At 37.8% G+C, this 19,032-nt stretch overlaps 1 protein-coding gene and 1 pseudogene across 6 annotated transcripts in view; both read left to right on the top strand.

Moving 5' to 3' along the window:
- Positions 1-19,032, top strand: part of WDR89 (WD repeat domain 89) — a 42,934-nt gene that overhangs the window by 10,966 nt on the left and 12,936 nt on the right. The window contains exons 2-3 of one of the 6 annotated variants that reach the window (XM_059373345.1): positions 1,060-1,141; positions 3,782-3,900. The exons of 2 other annotated variants lie outside the window; for them this stretch is intronic. The gene's annotated coding sequence lies outside the window, so the exon portion shown is untranslated. Of the gene's footprint in view, positions 1-1,059; positions 1,142-3,777; positions 3,901-19,032 lie in introns of those variants that run through there. 3 more of the 6 variants (XM_059373346.1, XM_059373349.1, XM_059373348.1) reach the window with 3 other exon arrangements.
- Positions 3,777-19,032, top strand: part of LOC132000018 (large ribosomal subunit protein eL21-like) — a 50,115-nt pseudogene continuing 34,859 nt past the window's right edge.

Genomic DNA, 19,032 nt, shown 5'->3' with positions numbered 1-19,032 from the left:
TGTTCAAAATGCTATTCCTTCACAAAATACATTATAGGATCAAGTTACCTCAAATTTCCAGAGTAATGGAGCAATCAGCCTCTCTGAAGGTGGGCAGTTTTCATAAATTTAAACATATGTATAGGAATGTTCATAGTAACATTATTCATAATAGTAAAAACATATAAACAACCCAAATGTTCATCAATAGATGAATGGATAGGCAATATATGGTATATCCATGCAATGGAACACTATTCTGCCATGAAAAAGAATGAAGTACTGTTAAATGCTACAACATGGATAAACCTTGAAACTATTACACTAAGAGAAAGAAGCCACACACAAAAGAGCACATATTGTATGATTCCATTCATATGAAATGTCTAGAAGAGGCAAACCTATTATAGATCAAAAAGATTAACAACTGCCAATGGCTGGGGGAAGGAGGAAATTGGAAGTGACTGCTAATTAGAAAAACTGTGTAAGTCAGTGGACCAAGAGTGACATTTTTAAAGCATTCAAAGGAAAGGAAAACTTGTCAATACAAAGCTTTGTACCCACAAAAAATACCTTTCAGAAAAGAGGGTAAAAGAAAAACAGACAAAAGCTGAGAAGAATCACCGCCAGCAGAACATAGAATAAGAAATGTTAAGAAAGGTATTCACCCACAGTAGTACTGGAAATCTAGACTGACTTGAAAAAATAAAGAGAACTAAAAATCGTAAACATGAGGGTAAATTTGGTCATGATCCCAGCATCCTGGGATGGAGTCCCGCATCAGGCTCCTTGCTCGGCGGGGAGCCTGCTTCTCTCTCTGTCTCTGCCTGCCACTCTGTCTGCCTGTGCTCATTCTCGCTTGCTCTCTCTGACAAATAAATAAATAAAATCTTTAAAAAAAATTTTTTTTAATTAAGTAGTTTTATGTCCTTAAATATTTGCGAAATCACTTATGTGCTTTTATTTTCCACTTCATGTCACACTGAATGTCAGTACTTTTTACAACATGAAATTGATTTCTAAGATCAAAACTTTTTATATGAAGTAAGAATTTGTCCTATTCTTCCCATCTTTTTCCAGGAATTAGGTGTTAAATCAAGTATTTCCTGCCCTGTTCTGTGTCAGGGCCGTACAGGAAACCATTGCAGTTGGCAGATGAGAGGTAATGGACTGCTGGAGGAGGATAATGGTGGGGCGGACAGTGATGAGATAAATGTGTGGGATGATTTTCAAGGTAGGGTTTATTGGCTAGTTGCATCTTGTCCTTTGACTTTCTTTAATCAAAGATGATTCTGAGATGTTGAGCCCAGGTGACTAAGAAGATTATGTAGATGAAGAATACAGGTACTTGAGTTATATTTTGGGTATATTGAATTTGAAGTTTTGGTAGCATGTTCAGGGATAGTGGTCTAGGCAGACGTTAGAAATTATGAGGTTGAAATTTTGAAGAGAGATCAGGTTTGATGGTAAAATCTAGGAGTTCACATAGAGGTGATAATTTATGTTGCATGGGGAAGAGAGGAAAGAACAAGTAAGAGAAATTCAATTTTGGTTATCATGGTTAGCAGCAAAAATTTCAATAATTACTAATCAGTTAAAGCATCTGTCTGTTTAGACTTTGTAGGTAAGCCCTGAATGACTTTTTTATTCCATTCTCTAATTTTTCGACCTTTTGCTAGATGGCAGTAGTAGTTAATTCCAAGGGCATTGAAGGCAAGTATTGAAAGAGTTTGATAGCGTAAGCCTAAGCTAAACATTTTCATGTGTTTAGTAAACTTACAGTCGACAGTACATTATTTCCAATCCTTTTTATCCTTCACGTCAGATCTATAAAATAAGTGTGAATTTTTTTTCTCTTAATATCCGGCTTTTGCAGGATGGTTCAAGAATTATTCCTTTTGTTGGTTATCTCTCTATTATCAGGATCTTTTACTGTGTTCAGAAGAGAGGAAATGAATTTAGAATTTAACTAGATTCTGATCTGCCCATGATATGGCACAAAGTAGTTAAGAGAACTCGTCTGTTCTACTGTATCTTTACACAAGTATAAAGCTATAAATATTGATGTTCAAGGGTTTTGCCATTTTGATTTCAATTTCAACAGATCCCTTTTGGACATTCACCCAATTTGGAGTATTAAACAGTGAATCTACTTTAGAATGTAAAGGAAAGTATCTTTAACTATCAATTTATAAATTCTTATAAAATATTACCTGATTGTGTGAGATACGTTGACGTGATTGCAAGATATCCAGTGTCGGGGTAACACTGGTTAACAGTGGAAATTTAAAGAATTAATAATATGTTAAAGCATTTTTCTGGTTGTTTGTTTTGTTTTTGTTTTGCATCTTTCTGTTTGGTGACTTTTTTGAGGAATAATTCATACTGTGAATTCACTTTAGATATATCTAGTCTGTCTCCCCTCCTTCCCACCTTGTGTGTGTGTGCCCTTGCGTGTATACATTTTAAATCTCAGTTACCATGATTAAGAGCATGGGTATGTGCATATGCATGTATACGTATATATACATAATCACTCTGTGTGTATATGAGTGATTATGTATATATATGTACACATATATGTATACATATATGTATATGCTGTATATATGTATATACATATATGTATATACATATATGTATACATATAAATACACATACATATATACACACACACGTATATAGATAGATAATAGAATTTATACCTAATAGTTTATTCTATAGATTTATCATTTGATACCATTGCATTTCTTCGAAATTCTCTGTTCTGGCACTTACTGTTCTTTTGTACCAGGCATCATTTTGAGCACTTACCATGTAGTAATTAAATTACTTCTTTTAACAACCCTCTGATGTTGCAACTGTTACCCCTGTTTGAAAAATAGGAAGCTGAAAGACATAGCTAGTGACACCAGAATTTGAACCTGAGCATATATCCATTCTTTCAACTACCATGCAAGACCTATTTCTGTAAGTTTCTGTTGCCTGATCTAAAAAGCAATAATAAAAAGATTATCTTTTAGGGTCACTGGTAGGGTTAAATGAAGCAATGCATGTGATACAAAAATCTATATATTAATGATCATTTAACATAAGCTGTTGTCTGGCCACTTTTCTGAAATTCTTCTAGTTCTTTTTTTCCTTTGTCTCCCTTATAGTTCATTCTTATTCTGCCCATTTTTTGAACAGTGGTATTATTCCAGTGTTCCATTTTTGACTTGCTGTTTTATATCATTCTGTATAATTTCCCTTTAGTAGGTTTATCCACTTTCCTAGTTTTTAACTACTGCCTGCTACCTATAATCTGATGAGCCAATTGTATACGTTCCCCCTGAGCTGTAGACTAATGTATCCAAATATCTGCTGTATATCCAGCTTCTGGCATCCCCACATATCCTTCAGACTTGAGATGGATAAAACAGTGGAAAGATTTTAATATAAAATGGAACCAAAGGATATGAAGTGGAGAACCTCATACATGTGCCCTCAGAAAAATGAAACTTAAAGACTGGGACTGATTTCTCATAAATGCTGATTTATGGAGGATTGAACTTTATCTTCTCATTGATGAGCATCCACCAAGAATCTCTCTCATCTTCATGCTTGCTGCTTGGCTCCTAGCTGGACTTTCTCCTTTTGTGCTCCTTGCCCATAAAAGCAAACCAAGCTGAACCTTCAGCAGACTCTCCTATAGCTCGCTGCAGTTGGCCTATCCCAAGCTGCAATTCATCAACTAGTGCTCAATAAACTTGATTTTTGGTAACTCGAGGTTGTTTTGGTTTATCTCTTTTCTCTTAGATAGACATTACATGGTATCAAAAGTGGGATCTGAAGGAGGTGACCACTAAGGAATACCAACATCCAGAAATAAGTGAGTTTCCTGCACGTGAGCCCTTTGCACTCTTTGCTTCTGCAAATAAGGTAATTTTTCAGTTTGGCAAATTTCCTCTTAGGTCTTGAGTTCCCTCCTTTGGTGGAGCTCTCTGACTTTATTTGGGATCTGGATAAGGACAGATTGTCCTTCTGGTATGTACTCTTATTTCTGATAATGGGATCCCAGTCATCAGAATTTTCTAAGGGTGGCCCTCCCCCTTCAGGAACACTGGCTGGTTTTATGTTGAAAAATTACAGTCCTGGGGCTCCTGGTTGGCTCAGTTGGTTTGAGCACCTGTCTTGTGCTTAGGTCATGATCTCAGGGTCCTGGGATTGAGCCCTGCATCGGGCTTCCCCCTTGGCAGGGAGTCTGCTTCTCCCTCTGCATGCCCCATGCATGTTCTCTCTCTCTCAGATAAATAAAATCTTTTAAAATTACAGTCCTTCCTCACACACGTTTGACTAAGTAAACCAGCCTTACTAAGGATAACCTAGAAGTCCAGTGAAAACTTTGATTTCCCCATACTTATTTTCCTCTAAGTTAGAAGACCATGGCTGTACTATTGAAAAGTCCAAATGGGATAGTTATTTTAATTGGTGTCTGGAAGCTTCTAAATGTGTTTAGGATTCTAAAATTGCCTCTTTACAAAATACTGTTTTTAAATGGACTGAAGAAAATAAACTAACATATAAAAAACACCAGGGACCTCTTCCTTGGGGTAACCAAGGTCTTCCGTAACCCTACTACTCCACCTCCCTATATTCTCCTTTACCTCTCTTAACATTTCTCCTCTCTCTGAACTTCCTTTCTTTCCTATTATTGAAACCCCATCCACTGATTCCATTAAAACCTTCCCTTTCAAAATTAAACCGGAGGATCCTTCTAAACTACCCCAGATTTCCTACATCCCATTGACAAAGGCCAAAGTTAGGACTATAGTTTAGAATTTTCTCAAGGTAAATGGGAATCTCCATGCATTTGCAGAGGAATTCGGTATTGTAACTCTAACTTATCAACCTGCTCTTCCATCTCTTAGCAGTTAGCCTACTGCTTGTCAGAGAAGGTCATGCTCAACAATAGATCTGCTGTTTGGGGGGGCCCCTGGGTTGCTCAGTGGGTTAAGCCTCTGCCTTCGGCTCAAGTCATGATCTCAGGGTCCTGGATCAAATGCCACAAGAGAGTGGGGTTCCCCCTTTCTGCCTGCCTCTCTGCCTACCTGTGATCCCTCTCTCTCTGTCAAATAAATAAAATCTTAAACAGCAACAACAAACAAACAAACAAAGAAACTGCAGTTTGGGGAAATCTCAAGTTCTAGGCTTTGGGGGGTGCTTTTTTTTTTTTTTTTTTTTTTTTTTTTTTTTTTTTTTTTAAGAAAAATGTACTTCTTTGGCAGAGAACACAAGCAGGGGGAATGGCAGGCAGAGTGAGAGGGGGAAAATCAGACTCCCCACTGAACAGGGAGCCCAAGGCAGGCCTTGATCCCACAACTCCGGGATCATGACCTGAGCCAGAGGCATATGCTTAACCAGCCACCCAGGTCCTCCAACAATCTATAAGATTTAAATTAAACCAATCACTGTCCTTTTATATGATCAAGTTTGTGGTATGGTCAAAGGCTACATGAAGCCATCCCTAGGGACTTCCTTAAACCTTAAACCAGAACAAAATTCAAGCATACATTCAAAAGCCTACTAAATCTGTCGATGACTAATAAAACAGACTCCAAGTCATTTTTAAAAATTCTGGACTTTCCATAGATGCTGAATCCACTCGGGTGGCTTTTATTTATTTTTAAAGATTTATTTATTTATTATAGGAGGGAGAGAGAGAGTGCCTACCCACATGTGAGAAGGAGGAGGGAGAGGGAGAGACAGAGACAGAATCTTAAGCAGACATAGCTTGGAGCAGCAGCCCGACCTGGGGCTTGATCTCATGACCCTGAAATCATGACTTGAGCAGAATCCAAATTGGCTGCTTCACTGAGCCACCCGCCACTGAGGCCCCTGCCGCTCAGGCAGCTTATAATTCCATGTTCATTAATGGCCTAAACAGAGACTTAACCCTGTTGGTCAAAAGAACCCATATAAAATGGGAGACAGTGTGCACCCCGACTTTGTCAGTTTGGATAATCTGTTAGCCTGCACCATAGAAACATGATACCAGAAAAAAGATAACTAAGATTTTGAATATTTACCTTTCACAGATGGAAACTCCAAATCCATCTTACTGGACTATATCATGATTGCAAAACTCCTGGCTATTAGAAATGGATTGCTAGGAATTGATGTAGGAGCTACACTATCAGTGCTCAACCCCTCTACAGTTAAAGAGTCTCTTCATCTAAGTAATACATATGTGGGGTGGGTGTAGGTCTTCAAAAAATCACAACATATGCCTATTTCTCAGCCCATATATTTTTGTCAGACCTTTGCAAGTGAGCTACTCATTTGTCCTCAATGATTTAGTTCCCATATATTTCTTAGAACAAAATTTACTGGAGAAATTTAATGTTGCCATTTTTTCTGTCAAAAAGGGAAATGACCTTTTAAAAAATTTTTTTATTTTTATTTTTTATATTTTTATATATGTTTTAATTTTTATATATTTTTATATTTATTTTTAATTTAATTTAATTTTATTGACATATAATTTATTTAGTTCCCATATATTTCTTCAAATAAAATTTCCTGGAGAAGTCTAATGTTGCCTTTTTTTTTATGTTAAAAGGGAAATAACCCTTTTTTAAAATATTATTTTATTTTATTAACATATAATGTATTTGCCCCAGGGGTACAGGTCTGTGAATCAGCAGGCTTATACATTTGACAGCACTCACCATAGCACATACCCTCCCCAATGTCCATAACCCAGCCACCCTATCCCCGCCCCCCCACCCCCCAGCAACCCTCAGTTTATTTATAACCCTTTTTTTAAAAAGAGGATTTTAAAATTTTATTTTGTTTATTTATTTGACAGCACAAATAGGGGGAGCAGTAGGCAGAGGGAGAGGGAGAGGGAGAAGCAGGCTCCCCACTGAGCGGGAAGCCCAAAGCAGGGCTTGATCCCAGGACCCTGGGATGATGACCTGAGCCAAAAGCAGATGCTTAACTAACTGAGCCTCCCAGGGGTCCCAAAAAGGGAACTAACCCTTGAGTTTGAATCCAACACTTAGGAAAATTCAATCCCCTTTGTCTTTACTTGTACTCTATAAACCAAGGATGTCTAAACTTTGGATTCATTCCCACTATTAAACCTAGTAACCTCAACTCCAGGCAAGATCCTCAACAGATGTAGACAGAATTCATAGTGCCCCTCCCATTAAGATCTAGACTGACCCCTCAAAAAACTCTCCCAAGGGGGAAAAACAAAAAACAAAAAACAGTACCCTATAAATAAACCCTATAGGACATAAGACTTATAGAGGACTGTAAGGCTCAAGGACTCATTATCTCTTGCACTAGTCCTTCTAATACCCTATTTTGTCCATAAAAAATCTAATGGCTGAGAATAGATTTGTCTAAGATCTAGAGTAATAAATAACAACTTAATTTCTTGCTATTATCTAGTCATCCTTAATCCCCACATGCTATTGGTATCTGTGCCAACTGAAAGCAATTATTTTACTCTGGCTGACTAATAGAGTGGATTTTCTGAAGATCCTTTTTGATAAGGGTAGTTAGTATCTTTTTGCCTTTACCTGGGAAGGACAATAATATACGCAAACAGTTGTGCCTCAGGGCTTTACTGAGAGGCTTCTCGCAAGTTTTAAAGGCTGACCTAAATGATATAAAATTGTCTGGAGGCTCTGTTACTGCAATATGTGGCTGATTTGCTTCTTTGCTTGCTCTCCCAAGGCTTCTCACAAAAAGAGTGTTTACCTGTTAAAATCTTAGCTGTTAAGGGGCATAGGGTCTCCAAAGAAAAATTGCAATTTATCCAAACCAAAGTTCAATATTTAGGACATGCATTCATTCATTCATTCATTTATATTTTTTTATTTATTAAGATTTTATTTATTTATTTGAGAGATAGCAAGAGAGAGCACAAGCAGGGGGTAGTAGTAGAGGGAGAGAGCAAGGATCCCAGTGCAGGGCCTGATCCCAGGACCCTGGGATCATGACCTGAGCCAAAGGCAGAGACTTAATGACTGAGCCACCCAGATGCCCCTATTTAGGACATTTAATCTCAGCACAGGGACTACACCTAGATCCTGATAAGCTTCAAGGCATTTTGAACTTTCCAAACCCTAAAACCAAATGTTACTTAATGGGGTTTTTTTGGGCTGGCTGGTTATTGTACTTGGATCCCAAATTTCTCCTTAATGGTTCAGCCCCTGTATTCCACATATAGCCTGTTGTTTGGGATAACCAAGATGGTTTTGTCTTCAAGACCCTGCAGGAAAGCTTAATAAATCGATTCATCTGCCCTGGGACACCCAAATTATCAGCTACCCTTTTCCTTTTTTTTTTTTTTAAGATTTTATTTATTTATTTGACTGAAATCACAAGTAGATGGAGAGGCAGGCAGAGAGAGAGAGGGAAGCAGGCTCTCTGCTGAGCAGAGAGCCCGATGCGGGACTCGATCCCAGGACCCTGAGATCATGACCTGAGCCGAAGGCAGCGGCTTAACCCACTGAGCCACCCAGGCGCCCCCCCTTTTCCTTTTTGTAGGGAAAGAAAGGGAATATCCTCAGAGTACTTACCCAAAAGCATGGGGGCTGTCACTGACCTCTAAGTTACTACAGCCAAAAATTAGATCTAGCAGCCTGAAGGTGCCTCCCCCTGACCCCCATACCTTACAGCTATACCTTCTACTGCGCTTCAGTAAGACTACAGAAGAGCTTGTTCTGGAATCCTCTTTGATCGTCTTGTATCCATCCTGTCAGGGCACTCACATTCACAACTACTTTAAAATAATATGATACTTAACACCTTTCAGCCGGCTATCTAACCTTCTGTGAAATTCTCATATAAACTGTCCCTTATACACTCTTTTTTTTTTTTAAGATTTTATTTATTTATTTATTTATTTAACAGACAGAGATCTCAAGTAGGCAGAGAGGCAGGCAGAGAGAGAAAGGAGGAAGCCGACTCCCCGCTGAGCAGAGAGCCCAACTCGGGGCTCGATCACAGGGACCATGACCTGAGCTGAAGGCAGAGGCTTTAACCCACTGAGCCACCCAGGCCCCCCAGCCTCATATCACTCTTCTTCAAAAAGCAGAAAAGTTAAATTTTAATTAACTCACATTTTTCTTTTTCTGGTATATGTTTTTTGTTTTTAAGTTTTTTATTTATTTCAGTATCTCTACACTCCCTTTGGGACTTGAACTCATGACCCTGAGATCAAGAGTCACATGCTCTTCTGACTGACCCAGCCAGGTGCCCCTGGTACATGCTTTTTGTATTCTAAGAAATCTTCATCTAACTTAGGAGTCCTTGGTTCCCTATTTTTTTTCCCAGGAATTTTGTAATTCTTTGTTCTCAGATTTAGGGCTATGGTCAATTTTGAGTGAATTTCTTTTCTGACTTCTCCTCTGTCTGGTATTAATAAGCTACTTCAGGTTTCCTTTTGTTAGTGTTTGCATGATACATACTTTTCTATCCATTTACTTATAACCTACTTTATATTTAAAATAGGTTTCTTTTATTAATTTTTCATTATTGTTTTTTAGTTTAAATTCAGTTAATTAATATATAATATATTACTGATTTTGGAGGTAGAGATTGGTGATTCCATCAGTCTTGTATACCACCCAGTGCTCATTATATCTTGTGCCCTCCTTAATGTCCATCACCCAGTCACTCTGTCTCCCCATTCCCCTCCCCTCCAGCAATCCTCAGTTTGTTTGCTATGCTTGAGAGTCTTTTATGGTTTGTCTTTTTCTCTCATTTAATTTTGTTTTATTTTGTTTTCCTCTCTTCCCCTGTGGTCCTCTGTTTTGTTTCTTAAATTCAACATATGAGTGAGATCATATGATAATTGTCTTTCTCTGATCAATTTATTTCATTTAATGTAATACCCTCTAGTTCCATCCACGTCATTGCAAATGGCAAGATTTCATTTTTCTGATGGCTGAGTAGTATTCCATTGTGTGTGTGTCTGTAGCGTGTACACCACATCTTCTTTATCCATTTATCTGTTGATGGACATCAGGGCTCTTTTCCATAGTTTTGCTAAAATAGGTTTCCTTTAGACACTTATAGTTGGGTCTTGCTTCTCCTCTGCCCTCTACAAACCTGAGAATCTCTGTCTTTCAATCGAGATGTTCAGATCATTTATATTTAATGTAATTATTCATATGGTTGGATTTAAATCTACCATCTTGCTAGTTGTTTATAGATTTTCTATTTTCTTCAGTTCTTTGGTATTTTTTGTTTTTGTTGTTCCTTTTTTCTTCTCTCTTACCTTCTTTTGGATTGTTTTTATTATTACATTTTATTATTACATTTTTATTATTACATTTGGATGTTTTTATTATTACATTGTTATTATTATTACATGTTTTTATTATTACATTACATCTCTGCTATTGGTTTTTTAATTTTACTACTTTTGTCCTTTAGTTGTTGCTCTAGGGTTTACAGTATACTTCTTTGACTTGTGTAAAGTCTATCTTAAAATAATATGATACCTAATTATGTTGTAAGAGCCTTGCTGGATATGTTTCCATTTCTTTCCTCCCATCCTCCTACTAGTGCTGTCAAATATTTGAGTTTTAATAGCACTCTAATATGTTGTTACTATTTTTTGCTTTAGAAAATCAACTGTTTTTTAAGAAAATTTTAAAAGATTATTTATTTATTTGAGAGAGAGAGAGAGAGTACACAAATGTGTGGATGAGTGAGGGGAGGGACAGAGGGAAAGGGAGGGAGAATCTCAGGCAGACTCTGCACTGAACGTAGAGCCCAACTCTGGGCTCAGTTTCACAACCCTGAGGTCATCACCTAAGTGGAAATCAAGAGTCAGATGCTTAACCAACTGAGCCACCCAAGCACCTCAAAATTTTTAATTTTTAAAATTCTTAAATTTACCCTCAAGTTTACCATTTTTAGTTCTCTTTATTTTTTCATGTCAGTCTAGATTTCCAGTACTACTGTGGGTGAATAACTTTCTTAACAATTCTTGTTCTGTGTTCTGCTGGTGGTGATTCTTCTCAGCTTTTGTCTGTTTTTCCTTTTACCCTCTTTTGTGAAAGGTATTTTTTGTGGGTACAAGTTTCCCTTTCCTTTGAATGATTTAAAAATGTCACTCTTGGTCCACTGACTTACATAGTTTTTCTAATTATCAGTCACTTCCAATTTCCTCCTCCCCCTAGCCATTGGCAGTCGTTAATCTTTTTTTTTTTTTTTTAAGATTTTATTTATTTATTTGACAGACAGAGATCACAAGTAGGCAGAGAGGCAGGCAGAGAGAGAGAGAGGAGGAAGCAGGCTCCCTGCCGAGCAGAGAGCCCGATGCGGGACTCGATCCCAAGACCCCGAGATCATGACCTGAGCCGAAGGCAGCGGCTTAACTCACTAAGCCACCCAGGCGCCCCAGTCGTTAATCTTTTTGATCTTTAATAGGTTTGCCTCTTCTAGACATTTCATATGAATGGAATCATACAATATGTGCTTTTTTGTTTGTGGCTTCTTTCTCTTAGTGTAATATTTTAAAGGTTTATCCATGTTGTAGCATTTAACAGTACTTCTTTCCATTTCATGGCAGAATAGTGTTCCATTGCATGGATATACCATATATTGCCTATCCACTCATCTATTGATGAACATTTGGGTTGTTTATACGTTTTTACTATTATGAATAATGTTACTATGAACATTCCTATACAAATGTTTGCATGAACATATGTTTAAATTTATGAAAAACTGCCAACCTGTTTTTCAGAGAGGCTGATTGAATTTCACATTCTCACAAGTATCGTAGAAGGGTGCCGATTTATTCACATTCTTGCCAACATTTATTGTTTTCTTGTTTGTTTGTTTTGTTTTTAATACAGAATTTATAGTCATTTTAAAGTCCATTATCTGGGTGATTTCTGTGTCTTTTCTGCTCATTGCCAAATTTCTTGACAGTTCGTTGTTTTTTTTCTTGCTTCTGTTTATATGTGTGTCTCTCTTTTTCTAATTGAATTCTGGGCATCATATGTAGAGGAGTAGTAGACAACAAGGTAAATAGTGTTTTTTCCGGGAAATGGACCCCTCTCTGCTTCTGTCAGATTGTTAGTGTTAGGGATTCAATAGTGTAATCTGTAAGTGAGCTGGTTAGGTTTTGTTGTTGCTGTGGTTACCTTAGGTACACTACAGACTTGAAATTCTTCAGCTCTGGGCTGTTAATATCCTGTGCTTAGTGTTGGGCCTGGTATGCTGAAGGGTTTTCCTCGTTGTTCCTCCTCAGGTCTCAACTTTTAGCAGGCCCTGCTTATCTATAAGGGATTTCTCAACACACTCTCCTTCCTCCTCCAACTGTTGATGTTTTTCCCTCTTGAGAATCATGCTGGAGGCAAGGGGTCATTCTCCTCCATGATGGTTTGTTTGTTTTTCAAATGCAAATATCTGTGCATAATCATCACCCACAAAGTTCTCCTGTTCTCATTCCCAGTCCATAACCCTCTCAAAAGATAACCAGTATTCTGATTTCTACCATTGTAGACTTGTTTTGCCTGTTCTTATATTTTGTGTAAATGAAATCACAATAGTATTCTTCTGTGTCAGGCTTCTGTCACTAAACAGTTCTGAGATTCTTCCATACTGTTGCTTCTACCAGTAGTGTCTGATTTTCTATTGCCATGTAGCATTCCAGTCTATTAATATACCACAGTTGATTAGTAAAGATAATTTAAACAACTAGATACTTGTCTAATTATCTAATTAATCATCTTGTAACTTTTTTAAAGGCTTGTAATTACCCTGAAAGTAACATGCCAACTTTGGCTTTGTTGCTCAGGCTGGAAATCAAAAGCCTCATCCATCTTTGTCACCTCTCTTCATACCCCACTTGTCTTCTACTCAGGAAATTCTTTTTATTCCTCTTTCATAACTGTGGCCTGTATCCAGCCACATCTCCCACTTTTATATCTCTTGCCCTAAAGTCTGTTCTCCAGGCAACAGCCAGAAGAATCCCTTGACAGACATCTCTCATCTGCTCTCAACCAGCCTCCTTTCTCACTTGAGAATAAAATTTCAGGTTCTGACTGTGGCCCTGCAAAGCTCTTATCTGGATCCAGCTACCTTTTTTTTTTTTTTTTTGTATACTTACTTATTTATTTTGAGAGAGAGAAAGAGAGCGAGTGTGCGCATACACGTGCACACAAATATGAGCAAATGGGGAGAGGGTTAGAGGGAGAGAGCTGACTGCCCAGTGAACATGGGACCAGACACTGGGGCTTGATCCCATGACCCAAGATCGTATTTTTTTGTTTTGGGGGTTTTTGTTTTTTGTTTTGTTTTGTTTTGTTTTTTTTAAGATTTATTTATTTATTTGCTACTACTTCTTTAACCTTATTTTCTACACCACTTTCCTTCTCTGACTCAGCTTCAGCTGCTATGGACCACTTGCTGTTTCTCTCTGCCCAGGAGGAGGCTCTTAGCTCACAGAGTCCGATATCTCGCTCCCTCATTTCCTTCTGGTCTTGGCTGAAATGTCACCCCTGGGAGAGGCTTTCCTTTAATGACTATTCAAAAGAATTTCCTGCTTCATTTTTCTTGCCTTAACCACTATTGTTTTTCATAACACCTCAACTGTTTTTATTATTTTAATTAGTTATGTGTCTCTATGGCTATCTGTCACCCCACTGCCCTCCATGAAGGCAGGGGCTTTGTTGTGTTCTTAGCTGAATCCAGTGTGTTCTAGGCCTGTCATGTCAGACCTTCAGGAATCATTTTTGAGTTGTTGAATAGGGTAATTCTTTAGGACTTGAGAGAAGATTTAATGTTGATAGATCAATTTCTAACTATAATATAATATTCAAGTGGCTGGTTCTTTGATATTAACATTGATCTGTTCAGGCTATAGGCAGTGGTTCTTTTTATCCCTTATTTTGCAGTTTTCAAAGAACACATTTGCTTAATTTTTAAAAGCGTCTATTCAGAATTAGAAAAAGAAGTAGTAAACATAGAGTACCAGCTTAAAATTTTGGATTATTCCACGTTGTTACTAACTGTTCCAAATTAAGACATCTGGTGACTGGGGAAGTTTGGTTTCTCTCTGTATTTGGTTAACCAGCTGGTTGTTCTGGAAAGGCAAACACAGTTGATTGTTCTTGTTGAAAAAAGCAAGGCATTCATAGATTTAATTCAAAGGGTGACTTTTGGGTGGAAGATTTCCTTGAGAAATTTGACATCTCAGGATGTTATTGAGGAAAGTGTCTTTGTTTTTAAAAAGATACTGGAATGTTATATCTGGAACCTGATATTTGAATGTTGTATCTCATACTGCATGAGAAAGTGTGTGTTTCATTCCCTCTACCCCACCCCCCTTTCCTTGGTAACAGATTCCTGCACTTAAAAACTGTGCTTTCCTAAGAATTTCAGTGTATGAGATGCCATATGTTGCTGCAACCAGTATCTTGAACATTCATGTGAATAAGAATAGCATATTCAGACTCACTGAGCAGGATTAATCTACAAAGACATTAATCTCAGTCATTAATGAATATGATATTTAAAATGACATTGAAGTTGTAGCAGATGTCAGTTTAGCATACCTTCCACTAAATATTCAGCACTTCTTCCTAGTTTAAAACAAATGGCTCTTTGGCAAGTTGTTCCAAAGCCCATTCTGTGTTAAACTATACACACAAATTTCTCTGAATTTCTGATATAAACGTTTTCTGAGAGATGTTCTGCTGACGTTAAGCCAATGCATACTTTTTACCCCAAGGTGGTGTTTTTCTGAGACGTACTGATAATGAAGAGGAGTGACTGTTACTATGTCACTCTTCCCAGGTTTTCAAATAAACATTACTTGCCAGATTCCTAAATTTTACTTAAGCAGTTTTACTTCAGATACACTGACCTGAGAGATGCTTGATAAACAATAAGCCTCTTTAATATCCAGCATAGAGAGTTTGTGGCTACCATTTGACTTGTCATGCTTGCCACTAGCACGTGACATTAGACATCAGAAGCTACTCCTTCCAGGTGCTCTACTAATATAGCCCTCACCCCCTTTTTAAAAAATAAGTGTAGTATATTTCTTTTTACAGGTAACATAGGCTGCCCGTATTTTTAAAAATATATATATGTACTTGGGACACCTGGCTGGCTTAGTTGGTAGAGTATGCAACTCTTGATCTTGGAGTCATGAGTTCAAGCCCCACACTGGATATAGAAATTTCTAAATTAATAAATAAATGTGACATATACTTACAGAGGCAGTATAATGTAGGCGTTGATACTACGGTCTCTGCAACAAGGATGCTTGAATTCAGAAACCGGTTTTACTGTATATTAACTGTGCTTTTCTCATTAGGGTAGTGAACATAATCATACTTATGGAGTTATTATGAGGTTATATCATCATTGTTAAAAATTTTAGGAATGTAGAAAAGTACTGGGAAGGCAACACATCCCCTATGTACATGTGTGTGTGCATACAGACACTCCAGATATTTGGAATACATTTTTTTTTAAAGATTTTATTTATTTATTTGACAGAGATCACAAGTAGGCAGAGTCAGGCAGAGAGAGAGGAGGAAGCAGGCTCCCTGCTGAGCAGAGAGCCCGATGCAGGGCTCAATCCCAGGACTCTGAGATCATGACCCGAGCCGAAGGCAGCAGCCCAAACCACTGAGCCACCCAGGCGCCCCTGGAATACATTTTATGAACATTATTCTAGAGACCTTTCTGTGCATATATACAGATAGAGTGAGCAAAAACATGCATAGGAATAATTTTATTAAAGTGGGATGGTATAGTATACATTCTCTAAATAGTATATTTAGTTTAACTTGGATTTAATAAATAAATAGGTAATTGCTGAAATTCTGGTGTTTCTTTAGTATAAGGTATTAATTCCCTTTGAATTTAACCTAAAGAAAAGGTGAATGATACTAAGAGGTTGGGGTTTTATTTTGCAGTTTTTTAAACTACATCTTTCAGATGTCTTCACAACTGCTTGATACAGGCAGATGTAGGTTTTTCTCGTGAGCAGGTAGCCTTTCATGTGGTGGCTGGGGGACTCAGACTCCTTTCATTTTTTGGCTCAGCCATCCTGTAGGGCTTTGAAGTCCTCTGCATCCAGCCAGCAGTTAAGTGAAGAGAAGGTAAAGACGTACCCACCACCTCTTGATCACCTGACCCATACATGACGTGATTCACTTCTACTTGCAAAAACTACTCACTGAGACTGAGGCATCAGTCTTGATGGGGGACCTGGTCTCTGTTTTTTCTCCTGAGATCCTGTGATATTTTCTGTCCCAAATCCCAATTTTATCTCACTCCTATGGACTGCTTCTCATTTCCCAAATTAGCATGGAGACCTTAGAAATATAGTAAGCCCTAGCAGCCCTCTTTGCTGAACTCCTGCATTAGTAAGTAAGGGTGTTTACTAGAGTTTTTCTGAGGTCACCTACCTTCCTCCTCAGTTGACTTCTTTCCCAATTTGGGAGTATTAGTAGATTTTATTTTTTTATATTTTCATCATGAAAATAGAGAGGTGATAGGGGCAGAACTTGGTGGTAGCATTCATGATTAGCCTGTGGGAGTCATCTCAGGTCTAGAGTTGAGATGACATAAGAGCATTTCCACGTAGGAACATTCCTAGTATGTATGTACCTGAAATCCTTTCCTACCTAGAACCTTTAAATATCCAAGATACGTATTGAGGGCATTTTTTTTTTTAAATGCTTTTTTGAGTAATAGGTTTGTAGGAAAGTTGCAAAGATACTACAGTTTCTGTATACCCTTCATCCAACTTCCCTAATGTTAATGTAACAGTGATACATTTACCAAGACTAAGAAACTAACACTGGTATAATACTGTTAACTGAACTATAAAGTTTATTTGGATTTCACCAGCTTTTCCACTAACATCCTTTCTCTGGTCAGGCCAGTCATGGATACCACATTGCATGCATTTAGTCATCAAACCTCCTTCCTTCCTCCAACTTGTGATAATCTCTCAGACTTTGCTTATTTTTCGTGACCTTAGAACTTCTGACAAGTATTAACCAGGTATTTGTAGAATGTTCCTGAATGGGTTTGTCTGGTATTTTCTCTTGATTACACTGGGGTGATAGACTTGGGGGGAAGAATACCACAGAAGTGAAGTGTCCTTCCCATGTCACACCAGGGGGCAGATGACATCAACATGACTTACCGACTTATTGTTGGTGATGTTAAACTCCATCAGTTGGTTAAGGCAACGTCTTCCAGGTTTCTCTACTTGAAATTATTATCTTTTACTCTTTCCGTACTCTGCTTTTTGAAGCAGGTTAATTAAGTCCAGTCTGTACTGGAGGGGAGAAGAATTAAGCTCTACCTCCTAGGAAGTATAGCTGCTTAAATTACTTGAAATTCTTCCCTCATTTATTTAATTGTATAGTCATTTATTTTTATCAGTATGGATTCATGGGTATTTATTTTATTCTTTGGCTCTTGTTTCTTCTTCTTATTTTTTTTTAAACATTACATTACTTTCTGGCACTATCTGGTGCTCGTGGCTCATCTGTATTTTCCCTGTCCCAGACCTAGAATCAGCCATTTGTTCAAGGAGCTCCAAGGGTATTTTATTTTATTTTTAAGATTTTTAAATTTATTTATTTGACAGAGAGAGATCACAAGTAGACGGAGAGGCAGGCAGAGAGAGAGAGGGAAGCAGGCTCCCCGCTGAGCAGAGAGCCCGATGTGGGACTCGATCCCAGGACCCTGAGATCATGACCTGAGCCGAAGGCAGCAGCTTGACCCACTGAGCCACCCCAGCGCCCTCCAAGGTTATTTTAAATAGGTTAGAGCTCAAGCTTTTCTAATTAGTACCTAACTAAAAGATAAGAATCTTGGAGAAGTTCACTGAAGATTATACAGTAGTGAAGCTCTGTTGTCTTTTAAAACATGTGGAAGTTTATTTGCTCTTTAGAAGTGTATTTTTCATTATTAAATGAAAAAATCTTAAAAAGCAATTTGATATAAAGTTTATTCAGAATTGAGAATTATGTTTGATACTTGTGTTCATGAAATTTTATGTATTGATTCATTTTTTTAAAAGTTTTAATATAAGAGTAATTGAGACTACTTATACCTGTTTTAAGAGCTATAAGAATTGTAAATTTTTAAATGTGAATGTAAAATGAAATTAAATGAATGTAAATCACATGAAAATTAATTAGAAGAAAGGAAATACCATTTGTTGCTTATTTTCTTACTGTCGAATTGTGCCCTCTGCATACTTCTCCTCTGTGTTCCTGGATCTTATGATTATCTCTGTCCTTGTGCTTATCACCCTATATTATAATTCTTTACTGTTCTGTCTCCTAACTTCTTGAAGACAGCAAATTTGTTTTCATCTGAATCTCTAGCATTTACCGTCATACTTGGCCATAATAGGCACTGAATATTGAATATCCATTTTTTAAAAAGATTTTATTTATTTATTTGACAGAGAGAGAGAGATCACAAGTAGGCAGAGAGCCAAGCAGAGAGAGAGGGGGAAGCAGGCTCCCCTTGATGCGGGGCTTGATCCCAGGACCCTGAGATCAAGTCCCGAGCCGAAGGCAGAGGCTTAACCCACTGAGCCACCCAGGCGCCCCTGATTATCCATTTTTATCTCTAATTTATTTATTTTTCTTTCTTTAAAGATTTTATTTTATTTATTTGACAGACAGAGATCACAAGCAGGCAGAGAGGCAGGCAGAGGGAGAGGGGGAAGCAGGTTCCCTGCTGAGCAGAGAGCCTGATATGGGGCTCGATCCAAGGACCCTGAGATCATGACCCAAGCTGAAGGCAGAGGCTTAACCCACTGAGCCACCCAGGCGCCCCACTACTTTATTTTTTTAATAATTAATTTATTTTTCTCTACACCAAGTGTGGGGCTTGAATCCATGTCTCTGAGATCAAGAGCCTATGCTCTTCAGTGGAGCCAGCCAGGCTCCCCTTTATCCCTGTTTTATAGATGGGGAAACTGAGACTTAGAGAGTTTAGGTAATTGGTACAGTGATGACTTTGCTAGTTTGTAGTAGAATAACA

The sequence above is a fragment of the Mustela nigripes genome, chromosome 13 (genome assembly GCF_022355385.1).
Source record: "Mustela nigripes isolate SB6536 chromosome 13, MUSNIG.SB6536, whole genome shotgun sequence".
NCBI classification, from domain to species: domain Eukaryota; kingdom Metazoa; phylum Chordata; class Mammalia; order Carnivora; family Mustelidae; genus Mustela; species Mustela nigripes.
The sequence above is the reverse complement of the archived record's forward strand: the minus strand, read 5'-3'. Positions and strand labels throughout refer to the sequence as shown.